Source organism: Mustela nivalis (assembly GCF_964662115.1).
Source record: "Mustela nivalis genome assembly, chromosome: 5".
Taxonomy (NCBI): Eukaryota; Metazoa; Chordata; class Mammalia; order Carnivora; family Mustelidae; genus Mustela; species Mustela nivalis.
In genome coordinates this window covers 88,476,226-88,494,928 of record NC_139024.1, presented here as the reverse complement: position 1 = coordinate 88,494,928, position 18,703 = coordinate 88,476,226, and the positions used below count along the sequence as shown (strand labels likewise).

The window sequence follows — 18,703 nt, the reverse complement described above, 5'->3', positions numbered from 1 at the left end:
AAAAACTACATATGTAAGCTCCAAAAATGTTCTAAAATTATTTTAAATTAGTTTGTAATACATATAGCAGTGGGGGTCCTGCTGATAAACAGAATGTTCAGACCCATGTCCCCGAGATACTTGGTGAGTTTTAAATCAAGTTATCCCTAGATTTAAATTATTCAAGTGAAATTGTTTAGTTTCTATATCCCCTTAGAATTAAACAGTAGTAGTACACCTTGCTTGCTTTTATAATGATACTGTAACTATGCTGGGTTGCCCAAGATAAATATGTCAGTGTTGGCATACAATGTTGTCATACTCAAGATAGAAAATCTTTTTAAAAAACAAACCATATCTTGCTCTAGTAACTGCTGCTCTGTCGTTCACAATGTATGCTTTGTATTTGGACATGCCTTAAAAATATATTCAGTGATTTAGTATCACATAGTATCATTGAGGTGTTTTCTCAGAAAATGTGCTTCACATTCAGCCAAGGCCTTCCTGGAACAGTAGTCTCTGCATAAATTAGCATATTACTCTACACTTGACAGTTGGACCAACCAGTTTTCTAATTGGCTTGGGAAATTTTTAAACACGTTTTAAAGTGCTCTTTGATTGGCTGGAATTTAATTATAATACCCATTTTGAAGAATTACATTTCAAAAGAGTTCATGGATTATTCATTGCAATTAGTACCCACCAAGCAAGTTATACAGCTGTTGCTCCACAGCTCCAATGAAATATTAATGGATTTCAGAATGCTATTCTCCCAAGTTGCCCCAAACCCAAAGACACACAAATTTGACTTTAACAGATCGTCAAACAAAATTGAATTTGTATACTTATAAAGAGTATAGGGCACTGCAGGATTTTTAAAAGAACGTCCACATAGAAGAAAAGCACTGACATTTCCTGAATGCCTACTAACCACCTAGATGCTTATATACATTACTGGATGAACCTTCCTACAAACCTGTAGAATAAGGTTTAATCAACCTGATTTTGCAGCTGAGGCTCCCAATGGTTTCAGTAATTTGTCTGAGGTCATCAGTCTAATATGGGCTGGTGAGGGAGCCCAAGTCAGGTTGATGCTAAAAGTCACCCTCTTCAAAGCCTGAAAAGGATCTAGGGAACAAGCAGTCCTCCCTGTTTTTTGTTTTTGTTTTTGTTTTTAAAGATTTTATTTATTTATTTGACAGAAAGAGATCACAAGCAGGCAGAGAGGCAGGCAGAGAGAGAAGAGGAAGCCGACTCCCTGGCCGAGCAGAGAGCCCAATGTAGTGCTTGATCCCAGGACACTGAGACCATGACCTGATGAGCTGAAAGCAGAGGCTTTAACCCACTGAGCCACCCAGGCGCCCCAGTCCTCTCTGTTTTAATATAAACAGAGTTCAGTACTGTGGCATAGGCAGACGGGACAACTGTCTGATTTGTGACCACCTCGTTTGAGAATGCCAGCTGTCAAATCTAATTTTAAATTTTGGGGGGTGTTACAAAATCCTGGGACAGCAGTGGGGAGAATCTCAGATTCACCAGACACCACCAAAACTGATACCACTTAATACTATAACAAAACAAAAGCATCTTTACTTTTTTCCCATGTGATTAAAAAAACCTAACATTTTAAAATAAGGGATATGCCTTTGTATATAAAATTTTAAATTGTGGTTTATATAAACAGGATTTTGGTATCTGAATGTGATATCAGGAAACTTTTTAAGAAAAAAAAAGGAAACTTTTTAAGAGGAAACTTCTTAAAATGGCTTGATTGTACACAAATAACTTTAATATATTTCCTGTAATTATGTACAACTGAAATGGTCATTCCTATGATTCCCATCTGCATGTGTGACTTAGAAAGAAAGAAGGACAAGTGGATACAGAAGAAAAAAAAAGGAAGTAATTAAATTATAATTGAAATGTTCTAGCATGTGTTTGGGCATATAAATGAACAGGTCCAATGTCCACAAAACACAAGTTGAAATATATCTGTTTTTTTGTCTTTTCCCTCCATATGTTTCCCTTGGTTGGTGGGCCATTCTCAGAAGGGCAGAAGGGGAAGACAGCAGATGCTGAGATTAAGTGGTGATGCGCATGACCAGATGTGCCCCCATCACAGAAATGCCAAAATATACCAGATGAGTTAGTAAATGCTCTATATAGTGTGTGTGAAAGAAAAATGGAAAAATTGCCAATGTGTGTAAAAAGGTATATAACTTTATTTGTACCTCTAGAAGTACTTATATTCTGGGGCTTAAGTGCACTAGCTCTGTATTCAGGCTGACCTGGGTTCAGATCCCACCTTTGACCCAACCAGGTGTGTGGCTTTGGGCAACTCATTTCACCCTTCAGAGCCTCAACTTCCTCATCTATAAAACGGGGTAATTATAATCATGTCTGAGAGTTATTTTAAGGATTCAGGAACTAGTGCACGTAAAATATTTAGCAAGCTACCTGAAACAGGAAAGGTCACAGTATTTAGCTAATATTATATTGTCTTATTTTAGTTATGCATCAGTAATTTATTTTAGTATGTCCCTTGTAATTTCCCAATGGCAAGCTCATATGATTCAACCTAATTATCTTTCTCTTATGTTCCCTCCCAGATAGGGAGCTCCATAAGGGCTTTCTATTCTCTAAGGGCCTACCAGAGTACTCTGTATAGTTAGCTCACCATCAGTACCTGTGGGATAAAAGAAAACCAGCCCAGTCCGCAAGAAGCATAAGAACACAAGAAATCAAACTGTATCTAGAGACCTATATATTAAGGGAGTGCAGTAAGTCTCCTAGAACCACATAAAACCATTGCCCAATGGATCACAGGCAGAAGAGGCTAATGGTTTAGAGTTCTTCCTCCCCCCCCCCACCTCCCTCTCCTTCTCATTCTCTTTCTCCCTCTCCCCCTTTCTCTCTCTCTTTCTCTCTCTCTCTCACCAGTTAAAGCTGTCATTTCCGGATTTTAGCCCTGTGGTCTCTTTGTCTAATTTTTTAAACTTCTCTCACCTCTGTTTCCTTATCTGTGACATGAAAGTAACAATACCTGTATCTCAGGTTGGTGGAGAGTTAAATGACGTTAGTATGACAAAATCTTTGCTTTAGAACTGGATATATAGTAAATATTCAGTAATAGTTACCCTTAGTGTTGTCACTATTAATACTATCATTAGAAGTAATTGTTTTCAAAGCAATGGTAAACACACAATTTATTGGAGTCCTTACAACTGTTTTCAAAACCTTGCCTACATTATTTGATACATGAATATAAACACCTTAAATCATCTTTGTAGAGACTAAGGCTATTCTTGTCATGACATATTTCAAGCTGGTTATTTTCCTTGACAGATTTTTAAAAGTCTGAACTCCCACAAGCTTCTAGGATAAGGAGTATAACAGAACTGCAAAAAAAAAAAAAAGGCAGTCAGCATTCCCACTGGGCTTACTGTCTTACACATCTAGCCTGCTTCCCCACAGAGTATAAGGGGGAAGGGCAGTCATCAGGTTCAGACACCACATGCCTGGGATGCCTGGGTGGCTCAGTCAGTTAAGCACCTGCCCTCAGCTCAGGTGATGATCCCAGAGTCCTAGGATAGAGCCCTGCATTGGGCTCCCTGCTCACTGGGGAGCCTGCTTCTCCCTCTGCCTGCTCTGCCTGCCACTCCCTCTGCTAACGAATAAATAAATAAAATCTTAAAAAAAAAAAAAAAAAAAAAGGTACCACATGCCAGAGCAACTGGAAGGCATGGCTGGGATGTGTCACTTGCCAAGTCCCCACCCAGCCCCTCTGGTGTTCTGGCAGAATGCCTAACCTGTCCCAAACAGAGCACTCCTTCCCCACCACGCCCAAGGCAGAATAGACACTGTAACTTCTGCGAGTACTTTGATCACTGAAGAGCCACATTCTTATTTGAGTTGAGTAAAGTTAATTAGGCATTTTCACAGCCCACATACGACACCCCTCAGACTATGCAATTCCCTCCCACCTATGTCTTTTAATGATTGCCTCCATTCCCAGGTACTCTGAGACCATAAAGGTGACACCCTATGCAAAGAGGTAAGTACTCTTATATCTCACAAAGTTTTTATCTCCCCTCACTGTAAATCATACCAGTCAACTAGAAGGTGGGTGTATGAATCAATCTCTTGTGAGTTAAATGACCTGGAGTCAGGTCTAAGGCAATTAGGATCAGAGATGGGCAGTCTGGGCAAAGGACACGTATGCTCTGCAGGTTTAGATGGCATGGGGGCATGGTGAAAGCTTGATGGGTTCTTCTTGCCCTGTCCTAGGGCAAAACCCCAAACTCAAGTCATCCTCTCCCCTTCTGAATTTGGTCTTCCCTCTAGTCTCTGTGTCACCAACCCCAAATATTTTAGGATTATCTACGATTCCTTCTTATTCTCTGACTTCCCTTAGTCCATGCAACCCACCTCCAACATCTCCCTCAAATCCAGTCTCTCCTCTCCACCTCACTTCAGGTCCTCATCTCTCCCTTGCTTGGCCTCCCCATTCAATCTTTATCTAAATTACTGCAAAAACCACCTTTTGCAAACCCAGCTGGTTATGTCACACCTTCGTTAGCACCACACTGCTCAGGGAAGCTTATCCAAAATATAGATTCCCAAGGCCCGGACACTTGGAAGTTCTGGGGAGAGATGAGGTGCCAGCATTTATATTTTCAAGTGGTCCATGAATTACTGCACTTGCCCCCCAGGAGCACCTCTAACTGCTCTTCTCCTAGTACCCTGCAGTGCAATCATGGGGGACAGCCTGTTCCTGAATAAATTTGCCCGCTGTGAGCAATAAGCTTTCCCCTCTGCCTGGAATGCCCTTCCTCCTCTGGGGCAAGTCCACCATTCTCCAAAACTCAGCTCAAATGCCACCTCTTTGAGGTGCCTTCTTCTATCCCCTACAAGTGGCTTTTAGACATCTTTGTCTGAGACTCACTCACTCTCAAGAAATAGATTTCACATTACCATGCAATAAATATCTAATTAAATCAAAGGTTTTGGGGGACGCCTGGGTGACTCAGTTGGTTGAGCAGCTGCCTTCGGCTCAGGTCATGATCCCAGCGTCCTGGGATCGAGTCCCACATCGGGCTCCTTGCTCGGCCGGGAGCCTGCTTCTCCCTCTGCCTCTGCTGCCACTCTGTCTGCCTGTGCTTGCTTGCGCGTGCTCTCTCTCTCTCTGGCAAATAAATAAATAAAATCTTTAAAAAAAAATCAAAGGTTTTGGAAAACAGTATCTAAAAACTTACTATGGAGGTTGCAACTTGAGATGCCCTTTGACCACTGAACAACATGGGTTCGAAGTGTGTGGGTCTCCTATATGCAGATTTTCTTATAACACAGCCCTGTTAATGTATTTTCTCTTCCTTATGAATTTCCTTTTTTTTTTTAAAAGATTTTATTTATTTATTTGACAGAGATCACAAGTAGGCAGAGAGGCAGGCAGAGAGAGAGGAGGAAGCAGGCTCCCTGCTGAGCAGAGAGCCGGATGTGGGGCTCGATCCCAGGACCCTGAGATCATGACCTGAGCCGAAAGCAGAGGCTTTAACCCACTGAGCCACTCAGGTGCTCCCCTTATGAATTTCTTAATAACATTTTCTTTTCCCTAGCTTACTTTATTGTATGAATACAGCATATGGGCGCCTGGGTGGCTCAAGTCAGTTAAGCGTCTGCCTTAGGCTCAGGTTATGATTTCAGGGTCCTGTGATTGAGCCCCATGTGGGACTCCCTGCTCAGCAGGGAGTCTGCTTCTCCCTCTCCCTCTGCCCCTTCCACTGTTCCTTCGCTCTCTCTCTCTCAAGTAAATAAATAAAATCTTTTTAAAAAATCAACATATAATACATATGACATACGAAGTATGTGTTGATCAACTCTATGTTATGGAAGGCTTCCAGTCAACAGTAGACTATGAGTAGCCAAGTTTTGGGGGAGTCAAGTTATGCATGGATTTTTGACTAAGCAGTGGAGGTTGTGGGGGAGTTGGGGCCTCTAATCCCTATGTTGTTCAAGGGGCAAACTTTCAGTCTATTCTATCTCACTTTTAGAAGGGCTGTTAAGCCACCTTGTAAATGGATTTCATGATCCACTAATGGAGGTGACCCTCATTTGAAAATTGCCGCTTGAAGGGAATAAATGCCCCCTTTCCCTATGCATGCAGTAGTACCTCTAACATACTATTTACCATATTCCACAGTAATTATCTGTTTACAGTCTGTCTTCACCCCTACTTTCCCTCCCCCAAATATGCACACACCAGAAGCAAGTCAACATATCCTTGGGCAGTTACACAGCCGTTGACAAATGCAGAAATGAGAATACTGGAGAAGGAATAATTTAATTGCCTTCTCCCCCCCCCCCTTTTCTGGTTATGGCTCACAGCATAGCCTATCAGCAACTCCCAAGAGGCTGGGTCTAGGAATCGTATTAGCATCAACCCTTAAGTTAAAAGGAAACAGCCATTGTATTTCAGCACCACTGAACCAAGGTGTAAATTCTTCTTGCCCTCAAAAATAAAAACCACAGAGGCAAAAAAACAGAAAATATTTTGTCAGGTTGCTAGCCTGCCAAGATAGTGCAAATGTGGGCAAACAAATCTCTTTCTTAGATACTTAGCAGCAAATATTCAAAAACCTCAAAACCCTCCTTCCATACCACTTCAGAAAGGAACCACCCCCTCTCTGGGGCCGGTGCAAAGACCTTTTTATCTGTGCTGCCCGAAGCTCCGCTTCTCACTAGGCTGTCTCCATCAACACAAACAAATGAACAAAAGTAGAAAAACAAAACAAAACCAAAACCAAAACCCGAAACAAGAAAACCCCAGAAAAGCTAAAATGAATCGCAGCAAAGAACCCGGGTGGCAAGTTCTAGTGTGAAATGTACCTGAGCTGCATGCACCAGGCGAGACAGTGGCCCATAGGGGAGGGATCCTGTTTCTGCAGCACGTGGCTCCAGCAACAGGAAACCTGCGTGCGACACCCCCCACCTGCCCGCTGCCCGCTGCCCGCCTGCTTGTTTGCAGCACTGTCATTTGCGTGATGCTAATTTGCTCCATGTCTTGGTAAACATATTTGGAGAGCCTTTATGAAAATGCATTGTGGACTTGGGGAACTGGCCCCAGAGCAGGCTGGAAGGCAGGAAGGATAGTCACCAAGTGAAATGCTCTGAAAGCCTTACAATTCTATGCCAGAAGAGAGGTGAAGAGGAGATACTTTAATGACGGGTTTTAAAGAATGCCTAAGAGTTCTCTAAATGGTGTGGGGAAAGAGAGGAGAGAGCTCTGGGCAGAGGAACTTTATGTGGGGCTTCCGCAGCTCACGGCAGGGAGTCTGGGTGATTCTTTAGACTGCTCCTTTTCACACTGTAGGTCACAATTCAATGGGTTATAAAATTCATGAAATTGTGACCAGCTTTCATAAAAAACGAAAGAGCCTAGAATAGAAAATATCTGAACATATCACAGGTAGTAAAGTACTGTCAACTTTTTTGTGAAATTTGTTTTCATTATAAACATGTCTATATATGTGTGTGCTGGTTTGTGATATAAAATAAGTATGACAGGAGGACACAATGTACAGCATAGGAATATAGTTAAAAATATGTAACAACTTTCTCTGACAGATGGTAGTGAGATGTATCCTGGTGATCACTTTATAATGTTTATCAATGTTGAATCATTGTGTTGTATACCTGAAATTAATATAATACCATATGTCAACTACACTTAAATTAAAAATATATATTTATTTATGTATATATGTATTTCTTACTGTGGTGGTGACTAAATTTTTAAAAAATTTTTATAATTATTTTTATTGCAATATAGTTGACACACAATGCTACTTTAATTTTTGGTATACAACACACTGATTCAACAGCCCTCTAGGTTATGCTGTGCTCACCACAAGTGTAACTGCCATCTGTCACCACACCATATATTATAATTATTACTACAATGCCATTGACTATATTCCTTATGCTGTTCCTTTCATCTCTGTGACTAAGTCTTTCCATAACTGGAAGCTGGTATCTCCCACTCTTCTTGCCTACCCCTCCATTCTCCTCTCCTCTGCAACCACTGGTTTGTTCTCTGTATTTATGGTTCTGTTTCTGTTTTTTGTTTGTTTATTCATTTGTTTTATTTTGAAGATTCCACACATAAGTGAAATTAGATGGTATTTTGTCTACGCTTAAGTAAAAAAATGAAAAAAACAAGTATTTTTTCCTGTGGTGGTGATTAAAATTAAAAAAAAAAAAAAAACAATGCAGGGGGGTGCCTGGGTGGCTCAGTGGGCACCCAAAAGCCTCTGGGCACCTAAAGCCTCTGCCTTTGGCTCAGGTCATGATCTCATGGTCCTGGGATCGAACCCCGCATCGGACTCCCTGCTCAGTGGGGAGTCTGCTTCTCCCTCTCCCTCTGCCTCTTCCACTGCTCCTTTGCGCACACGCTCTCTCTCTCTCTCAAATAAATAAATAAAATCTTAAAAAACAAAAACAAACACTGCCCCCCAAACACCTGTCTAGGCAAAAGGGGGTACCATTTGAGGGGTTTAAGCAGCCTTTTGGATTGCTATGAACACATTGGAATTTTATGAGAATAAGTGCGGTGGTAGTGTGAAAGACGGCTGCACAGAAGTGAAAAAAAGCTCAGGGGACACATGGCAGTGTGTTTTGTAAGGCTTCCCCACACTAGACAGGGAGCTCCTCAAGGACAGAACCATCACATAGCTCTGAAATCCTCACACCCGGCATACAAGTAGGCACCAAATACATGTCTGACTGAGTACGGTAAGTCCTGAGTATGACTCATCAAGATGACTCCCAAGAAGCCTTACCACTTCGCAGTCTCACCTTTGTGTACCCCTCTCCCACGCGGTACCAGGGGTGGTCTGTGGCTAACAGAACAGGGCGGAAGCGACTGTTTGCCACATCTGAGGGTAGGTTATAAAGGCTGCAGATTCCCTCGGAGGTGCTGTCTCTGGATCACTCAGTCTGGGGAAAGCCAGCTGCCCCATCCTAGGACAGTCTGTGGAGAGACCCATGTGGCCAGAAACTGAGGTCTCTAGCCAGCAGTCAGAGGGGCCCTGAGCCTTTTTACCCATTGTGCAAGCACATCACCCACCTCGCCCACACCTCAGTTTACTGCAACCCCAAAGCACAGCTGAATTACAAGCTCCTGAGAGATCCCGAGGTAGAAACTCCCGGCTAAACTATTCCTGGGTTCCTGACCCACATAACTGTGGTGTAATAAATGCTTGTTGCTTTCAACTGCTAAATTTTGGGGGTGTCTGGCTGGCTCAGGAGATAGAGCGGGTACTTTTCATCTCAGGGTTGTGAGGTCCAGCCAAACGATGGGTGTAGAGATTACTTAAAAAATAAATTAAAATTAAAATTAAACTACTAGGGGCACCTGGGTGGCCTAGTCAATTAAGCATCTGCCTTCAGCTCAGGTCATGATCTCAGGGTCCTGGGATTGAGTCCTGCATGGGGCTCCTTGCTTAGTGGGAAGCCTGCTTCTCCCTCTCCCTCTGCCCTTCTCCTTGCTTGCTCTCTCTCGCTCTCTCTCTCTGTGTCAATTAAATAAATAAAGTGTTTAAAAAAATTAAACTGGGGTGCCTGAGTGGCTCAGTCATTAAGTGTCTGCATTCAGCTCAGGTCATGATCCCAAGGTCCTGGGATGGAACCGCACATGGGGCTCCCTGCTCAGTGGGAAGCCTGCTTCTCCCTCTCCTACTTCCCCTGCTTGTGTTCCCTCCCTAGCTGTTTCTCTCTCTGCCAATTAAAAAATATTTTTTAAAAATTAAAAAATAAAAAGAAATAAAAATAAACTGCTAAATTTTTTTTAGAGATTTTACTTGTCAGTGAGAGAGAGTGAGAGCAAGCAGCACAAGCAGGGGGAGTGACAGGCAGAGGGAGAAGCAGGCTCCCTGCTGAGCAGGGAGCCCGATGTGGGACTCGATCCTAGGACCCCAGGATCATGACCTGAGCTGAAGGCAGATGCTTAACCAACTGAACCACTGAGGCATCCCAAACTGTTAAATTATTATTTTTCTTTTTTTTTTTTTTTCAAAAAAATTTTTTTTAACATAAAATGTATTATTAGCCCCAGGGGTATAGGTCTGTGAATTGCCAGGTTTACACACTTCACAGCACTCACCATAGCACATACCCTCCCCAATGTCCATAACCCAACTAAACTGCTACATTATAAGGCACTTTGTTATACAGCCATACAAGACTAATACCTTGGGTTATTCATAAAGTCTAGAAGAGCTGAACATTTATATCAGCATACTAGAATTACCCATTGTTTAGTATCATTTTGTTCTTTTCTCCAACAATCTATCACCTCACATCTTCAGCCTAATTAGGGAAAGGCCCATGACCCAACCTGGACCAATTGGACCCTCTCTGCTCATGTTAGTACCTGGGACACAGAAACTGGCTCAGCTGTGGGGAGCAGATGATATGGCTGGAAAGACTAAGGGTCATGGCCGCCATTTTGGAGCAGTTACAATGGGGCCCATGCCAGTGGGTGGGAACAGGAAGGCCACTGCATCAGGGGGAAGGGATTCTCACTAGGGGTGGAGGGAAGGAAGAGGGTTGGAGAAAATGCCTGCTGATATTGTAAGCCCCATGAGGCCTGGCTGCCTTTCTAGCATTTGGATTGGAAGACTGTTCTTTAGAATTATTCCTCATTTTACTTGCTCTCCTATGAGTGAATTCCCTCTCTTGCAACCAAAAGAGCCTCGGGTATGCTGCCCAGCAGCCTCTCCAGGGCGCTGTCCAGCATAGCAGCTCCTTCCACTCCAGCAGGCCAAGTATCCCACTAAGCTTCATTATTACTGCTCTACAGTAACAGCTACGGATTGTGTAAAAGGTCCTTTCAGACCATCCAACTCCTTCTGCCTTAGCTCCATTTTCACCAAGTAATCCTTTGATTATTAATGTACTTCAATTTTAAAAGTTGTGTTCTGGCCAGCTGACCTAATCACTCCAGTGGTTGGGTAGGTTCATGCCCATTATAAATTCACAGACTGCCTCTTGGGTACAAATCATTCTTGAGTGACCTCCACTTCATTTCCACTGGCCTCGGTCAAGCCCTGTCACTTAGCCAACGAACCATTTCAGTGGCCCCTGCTCCAATCCATTCTCTTCAACTTCTCTTCTTAATACACAAATCCAGTGCCTCACTCCCTGCTCAAAACCGGCCATGGGGCCCCGGTGCCACTGGAATGATGAAGGTGGGCTCAGCCCATGGTTCACCACCTCCCTCTCTGTTCCCTCTGACGGCTCTCCGCTCTTCACACATGGTGTTTACGCCATGTTCTGCAAATACTATTGGTAGCTCCCCTTCCTGCTCACTTTCCCTCAGCCCTCTCTCTGGCCTCTTCCCTCTTCCCACTGTACTCCCAAAGAACTCCCTCTTCCTCCTTCCTTTATAACACAAACTGCAGTTGGCTTGACTTGTAATTAATCATCTTCATGTTCATCCCCAGATCATGAGACTCAAGGAGGTGAGGACTATGCTTTCCTCGTTTGCAGCACCCCCCAACCCCAGGACCAACCAGAGCATCTTCATCAATGTTCCATGCTAAAGGAACATTTATTGAGCATTTACTGTATCAGGGCACCTAGCTGGTGTTAGGAGGGACCAGGCACTCCACAAATGGTCACCAAATTTGATTATAGTCAGTTGGGGTAGTAGAGACAAGTTCTCCCCGGACCTAATCACATTTAGGTAAGGGGTCACCTAGCCTCACTATGCAGAGCTGGGAGAGCAGAAGCAGGCTCCTGGTGACATCAATGGTGCAAAAATGACTGAATCCCAGTCCCCATTTTTTTTTTTTAAATAAAGAAGGAGCTACAATTTCCTGATAAACTAACTTGCTTCTCCCCCTTTCCTCTCTTTCCCTATTTCTACCTTGTATCTGTGTCTCACAGGCACATTACAGAATGCTAGCTTCAGGTTGAAACACTGGAGAATAGGGAGGGGGTGATCCCTCCCCGCTTCAGCTATCCAGTTTATACCTTTTAGAGAAAGGGCACATGAGTCGACCCATCAGTGACTTTATTGTAATTCTTTCAAAAGAGTCAGCATCCACACGTGAAGGCAGAAGCAGAAACTGGTCCTGATTTATCCACTGTCCTGTCCCCCAGGTGTTCCTCTATCCCTCCAGAGCTGTGTGAAGGCCTCAGCTCTCAGCAAACCAGAGACAGACAACGTGGAATCCTAAAGAGCATAACCACTTCAGGTTGTCTCAGAGAACTTTACACAGTCATTCCAAAGCCGTTGAAGAAGAAACACTGATCAATAAGCAAAAACCAAATATAGCCCATAGAACATAGAATTGTTCCTCTTTTTAAACAAACATGAAAATTCCTACACACTAAGTCTCTGTCTTTCATAGGATATACAGTAAATGAATACCGCCTCAAATCGTGCTCACCCCACAGGCTCTACAAAGGCAGCAAAACATAGGGCACGGCCTGAGCAACCTCCAGAGACCTCCAGGAGTTGCCAGCTTGGGGAACACAAGGATACTTGTAGTGACTCTGGCTTTCTGGGAAATGGCAGCTTTGTCAAGAAGCTGTCTTCCTCGCTGGGTCTTTACATCTCCAGTTACACCAAGCTTCGCCTTTCACTTCATGGTCATTCTCCAGACAGAATAAAATTTTTATTACCTTATGGGAATTATGCCCTTAAAGAATAGAGGGCCGCCTGGATGGCTCAGTTGGTGAAGCGGCCGACTCTTGGTTTCGGCTAAGGTCATGATCTCAGGGTTGTGGGATCGAGCCCCACGTGAGGCTCCTTGCTCAGTGGGGAGTCTGCTTCAGATTCTCTCTTTCCACCTCTCCCCCCACAAAATAAAAATAAATCTTGAAAAAAAAAGACCCAAAGAATAGAAAAAATGGAGATGATGGAGGGCAGGGGGTGTGGCTCCCTTATGAGCTAAATAAAGGACTGTTTCTCTACCCACAGGCCAACTAGAATGTACTCACATTCGTGCCTCAGCACATTTCAAGTTACTACATGACAGGGCCCCTTCCAGAGAGTAAAACTCACAACTATTAGAAGCAGAAATGCTTCACACTGTAGCCTGTTTCACACTCATTCCCAAACTTTATGTGCCATTGTTCCCTCCTCCAAATTTTTCACTTTTTATGAGGGAGCCTTCCAGCATTTTTCCAAATGGAAGGAGTAGGAAGCACGAGTGGCACCAACAGGTTCCCACCTAAGAAGATGTTTTGTAGGAATTAGCTCAGTATCCATTTTTCCTTACTGCTATCTCTTCATAATGACACAATGTCCCTTCACCCATGCCAAAGTATACTTTTGAACACCATAATGTCAAGGCATCATTCACTAAACCATTTTATCTTTTCTTTTAAATAAATAAATATATGTATATATATATATATATATATTTTTTTTTTTTTTAAGGCTCCACACAATGTGGGGCTTGGACTCACCACTGCAAGATCAAGAGTCACAAGGTCTACCGACTGAGCTGGCCAGGCGCCCCAACAAAACCATCTTCTCAAACTTTTTTGACTGTAACCTATAAAAAGAAATACATTTTATCTTGCAAGTCATGTTATATATCCATAAAAACATACACATGTAATATAAACTCATTTATGCAACACAATGCACTGACATCTTTTTGACATTTTTAAAAAGATTATTTATTTATTTATTTATTTGAGAGCCCATGAGCGGGGTTGGGGGAAGGGGTAGAGCTGAGCAGGGAGCCTGACATGGGACCTGATCCCAGGACCCTCAGATCACGACCTGAACCAAAGGCAGACGCTTAGCCAACTAAGCCACCCGAGCACCCAACATTTTTTTTTTTTTAAAGATTTTATTTATTAATTTGACAGAGAGAAATCACAAGTAGACGGAGAGGCAGTCAGAGAGAGAGAGAGAGAGGGAAGCAGGCTCCCTGCCGAGCAGAGAGCCCGATGCGGTACTCGACCGTAGGACCCTGAGATCATGACCTGAGCCGAAGGCAGCGGCTTAACCCACTGAGCCACCCAGGTGCCCCCCAACATTTTTTTTAAAAGATTTTATTTATTTATTTGATAGTCAGAGAGGCAGGCAGAGAATGAGAAAGGGAAGCAGGCTCCCCGCGGAGCAGAGAGCCCGATGTGGGGCTTGATCCCAGGACTCTGGGATCATGACCTGAACCGAAGGCAGAAGACCAACCCACTGAGCCACCCAGGCACCCCACCCAACATTTTTTTTAAAAAAGATTTTATTTTTAAGTAATCTCTACACCCAACATGGGGCTCGAACTTAGTCACAAGGTCTACCAACTGAGCCAGCCGTATGCCCCTCTTTTGTCATTTTTAAAAGACCACCATCCACTAAATGGATTTCATGATCTTACTGCATTGGAACATAAGACATGGAAACAGTAGTTTATAGTATTTCACAGAAAAGTATCATTTTATGGCAAATAATGAAATCCCACTAAAGAAGGGGGCCTTAAAAATTCCAGGCAGAAGAGTTGACAAAGAGTAAACTTTTTGCTTCTTATTTAACTTTCAACTTCCAGGACACTTTACAAGTATTTGATCTTAGTAAATGAACACTTCAACAAAAACTTTTAAACAATCTCAAAACCTTGTGGGTCGCACTATTCTCTTTACACTGAAGAAAGAAAGAAACTGAAGCAGAAAAGTTACCTCCACCTCTCACCGCCCCCCTCACAGTCTGTATTTAAAACATATCTGTTCAAGGATTACAATTCAGCAATATCTTTTAAACAATCTTAAAATTGTTGCTTCAAATTATGACATACAGCACAAACAGGTCCTGGCAAGGTTACCACGGAGATTAAGGGAGATAATATAAGGGAAGTACATGGTGGCTCCTGCTACCATTCAGGTTCTCAGGTTATCTTTTCTTGGCTATGTCTGATCTCTACATGGCCAGAGGCTCAATCACTCGCTGAGCACCTGCCCTGCTGGGCAATAGAGAACAGGGTCTCTCACAGAGTGTACTGGCTCCATGAATAAAAACAAATACCATTAGCAACTCGGATTCTATGCAAACTACTGCAGCCACTCTGGAAAACACGATGGAGGTTTCTCAAAAAGTTAAGAATAGAGGCAAGCCTGGGTGGCCCAGTCTGTTAAGCTTCTGAGTCTTGATTTTGGCTTAGGTCATGATCTCAGGGTCATGGGATAGAGCTCTGAGTTGGGTTCCATGCTCAGTGGGCAGTCTACTTGAGATTCTCTCTTCCTCTCCTTCTTTTTTTTTTTTTTTTTAAGATTTATTTATTTGTCAGGGAGAGAGCACAAGCATGGGGGATGGCAAAGGGAGAAGGAGAAGTAGACTCCCCACTGAGCAGGGAGCCCGATGCAGGGCTTGATCCCAGGACCCTGGGATCATGACCTGGGTCGAAGGCAGATGCTGAACCGACTGTGAGCCACCCAGGGGCCCCTCTCCCTCTCTTTCTGACCCTCCCTCTCATGTGCACTCTCTCTCTCTCTCTCTCTCTACAATAAACAAATAAATCTTTCTTAAAATTTTTTAAAAGTAATTAATTAATTAATTTTTAAAGATTTATTTATTTGTCAGAGAGAGAGAGAGAGAGAGCAAGCGAGTACAGGCAGAGTGACAGGCAGAGGCAGAGGGAGAAGCAGGCTCCCCGCCGAGCAAGGAGCCCGATGTAGGACTTGATCCCAGGACACTGGGATTACGACCTGAGCTGAAGGCAGCCGCTTAACCAACTGAACCACCCAGGCATCCCATATCTTTTTTTTTTTTTTTTTTTAAGTTAAACCAGAACTACCCTATGATCCAGCAATTGCACTACTAGGTATTTTTATTCAGAGAATAAAAAAATACTAATTCAAAGGGATATATGCACCCTGACATTTGCAGCAGCATTATTTACAACAGCCAAACTGTGGAAATAGCCCAAGTGTTCATCAACTGATGAAAGAATGAAGATGTGGTATATATACAATGGGATATTACTCAGCCAAAAAAAAAAAAAAAAGTAAACTTGCCATTTGGGGTGAATTATCACTAGTGAGTACAATGCTAAGTGAAATAAGTCAGTCAGAGAAAGGAAAATACCATATGATTTTACTCACATATGAATGAGCAAAGGGACAGAAAGAGAGAGAGAGGCAATCCAAGAAATAGACTCTTTTTTTTTTTTTTAAAGGTTTTATTTATTTGATAGACAGAGATGACAAGTAGGCAGAGAGACAGGAGGAAGCAGGCTCTCCACGGAGCAGAGAGCCCGATGCGGGGCTTGATCCCAGGACCCTGGGATCATGACCTGAGCCGAAGGCAGAGGCTTTAACCCACTGAGCCACCCAGGCGCCCCAAGAAATAGACTCTTAACCTTAGAGAACACACTGATGGCTACCAGAGGGCAGCTGGGTGGAAGGATTAAGGAGGGCTTGTGTTGTGATGAGCACCAGCTGTGGGCTGTTGTATGGAAGTGCTGAACCACTATATGGTACACTTGAAACTAATATTACACTGTATGCTAACTAACTAAAATTTAAATAGTAACTTTATACACATACATGATAAAAAATAAATTGGTTTTTCGGGGTGCCTGGGTGGCTTAGTGGGTTAAAGCTTCTGCCTTCCGCTCAGGTCATGATCCCAAGGTCCTGGGATCGAGCCCCACATTGGGCTCTCTGCTCAGCGGGGAGCCTGCTTCCCACTCTCTCTGTCTCTGCCTGCCTCTCTGCCTACTTGTGATCTCTGTCTGTCAAATAAATAAATAATCTTAAAAAACTAAATAAATTGGCTTTTGGACCTTGAAAACTACAAATAAATCCCTAGAATTCTAGAGTGCCTGGGCTGAACAATTCATTTATTCCTCCATCAGATAATTATTGTCAGCCTCCCATGCTAGGCATGGTGCCATATTCTGGGATTATGGGATCCAAAAAACAGTAGATACAACCACAGTCCTTAGGATGTCTACAGTCAAAGAGTTTAGAGTTTGGGAAAATATGACACATTCCATTAGTATTACATAACATACAACTGTTTGACACTCCCTTATTTATAAAGTGAGGTAAGATCAGTGGTTCCCCAAGGTAAAGATTTCATAGATAGAAAGGCTGTCATAAAAAAAATACTTAAAAAAAAAGAAAAAAGAAAAATGATATGCTCTATTAATATAATTCTTTAAACTGTATTAATTGTCAAGAAAAAAGAATCACCACATATCCTTATTTTTCCCTTAAACTATAAGCCAGGTTTTATCCTGATATATTAAAGGATTCGTCAGAGCTTGCACAGGTCTCTCTTCCTGGGATTCTCTCGTTTTCTTTTGCAGGACTACTTACATGTAGCATATGCCCAAATATCCCCAGAATTGCAGAAACCCTGGACAGTAAAGGACCCTTTATGAGACAGTATATAATGCACCTAGCAAATTCTGCTTCTACCACTCACCTTGAGGACTGAGAAATGTTCTGGCACAAAGGTCCAGCAACTGGCAGGCAGAAAGAGACCTGGCAATAGCTGACGGTCTACCACAGGTCTGCCCAATAGTTGGTACTTTTCCCACACATTATTTAACATTACAACAATCCTGGGAGAAATATATTTGTCTTTATTTCCACTTCACAATTGGAGGAAACTGAGCTCAGAGAGGTTGTGCATCATGCTCAGTGTCACAGAGTTAGTAATCAGCATTTAAACTCAGATCTGTCCACTTATTACCGACACTCTACTTCACTGACAGGAAGAGAAAGGACAGATACAGGAAAGTTTTTTAGAGATGTATATGCCTTTGCCACAAAAAGAATTTGAAATGATACTCAAAAGACAATTTAGGTAGCTGACTATCTGTCCCTCCTTCTATGAGTCAACAGCTTCGGAGCCTCTCACTCAGCCTCTTTCCTGATCAGCTCAGCAAATACCCTCCTCTGGCCCTGGACTTTGTCTGTCCCTTTCCCTAGAAATGAGAACAAGAAGCCCCTTCCAACTTCTTGCTTCTGGCCCGTCTTCAGCTGTTAACTCATCTATTTAACATCTTTTTATCAGGCACTTCCTGTGTAGCTGGCACTGTGCTAGGCAGACAGCTAGAACAGGACACATCCATGCTTGGAGAAGCCCAAGCTATAGAATACGTATCTATCAATAGATACTGACCTCACAAATGGATAGGCATTCACCCAGAGCCAATGGAAGGCAGAATCCGGAAAGGCTTCCAGGAAGAGGTGTGTAAAATGGGTCTGGTGGGAGGCAAGGCCCCCACGTGGAGATTAGAGAATCACAGGCAGTAGGACAAGGAAGCAAGAAGCAGGTCCCAAATGGAATCACCCGCTCGCTCTCCAAACATGCTCTTCCTGGTTCACTATCTCTCGCACCAGGATCACCACGGACCCAGCTCCTCAAGCCCAAACCTTCCCCAACTCTCTGCTCTCCTTTATCCTTCACCTCCAGTGAGTCAGAGTCCTGTGTAGTCCCCTAAATCTCTCATATGTTACCCCCTTCCTTCTCTCTCTTCACCCCTCATCATAGCCTGGGACCTCCGCTTCTCCTTGGCTCCAGAGACAGCCTCCAAACTGGTTATCAGGTTACTTTTGTTCCAAGAGAATCCATTCCACATAGAGCATCCAGCCCGATTCTTTCTTTCTTTTTTTTTTTTTTAAAGATTTATTTGACAGACAGAGATCACAAGTAGGCAGAGAGGCAGGCAGAAAGAGAGAGAGGAGGAAACAGGCTCCC

General features: G+C 43.1%; 1 protein-coding gene across 5 annotated transcripts in view; it reads right to left on the bottom strand.

Annotated features, from left to right (window-relative positions):
* Positions 1–18,703, bottom strand: part of BICRAL (BICRA like chromatin remodeling complex associated protein) — a 105,962-nt gene that overhangs the window by 78,513 nt on the left and 8,746 nt on the right. For 3 of the 5 annotated variants that reach the window (XM_082733033.1, XM_082733035.1, XM_082733032.1), the window contains one exon: positions 13,456–13,544. The exons of 1 other annotated variant lie outside the window; for it this stretch is intronic. The gene's annotated coding sequence lies outside the window, so the exon portion shown is untranslated. Of the gene's footprint in view, positions 1–13,455; positions 13,545–17,422; positions 17,458–18,703 lie in introns of those variants that run through there. One more of the 5 variants, XM_082733034.1, reaches the window with a different exon arrangement.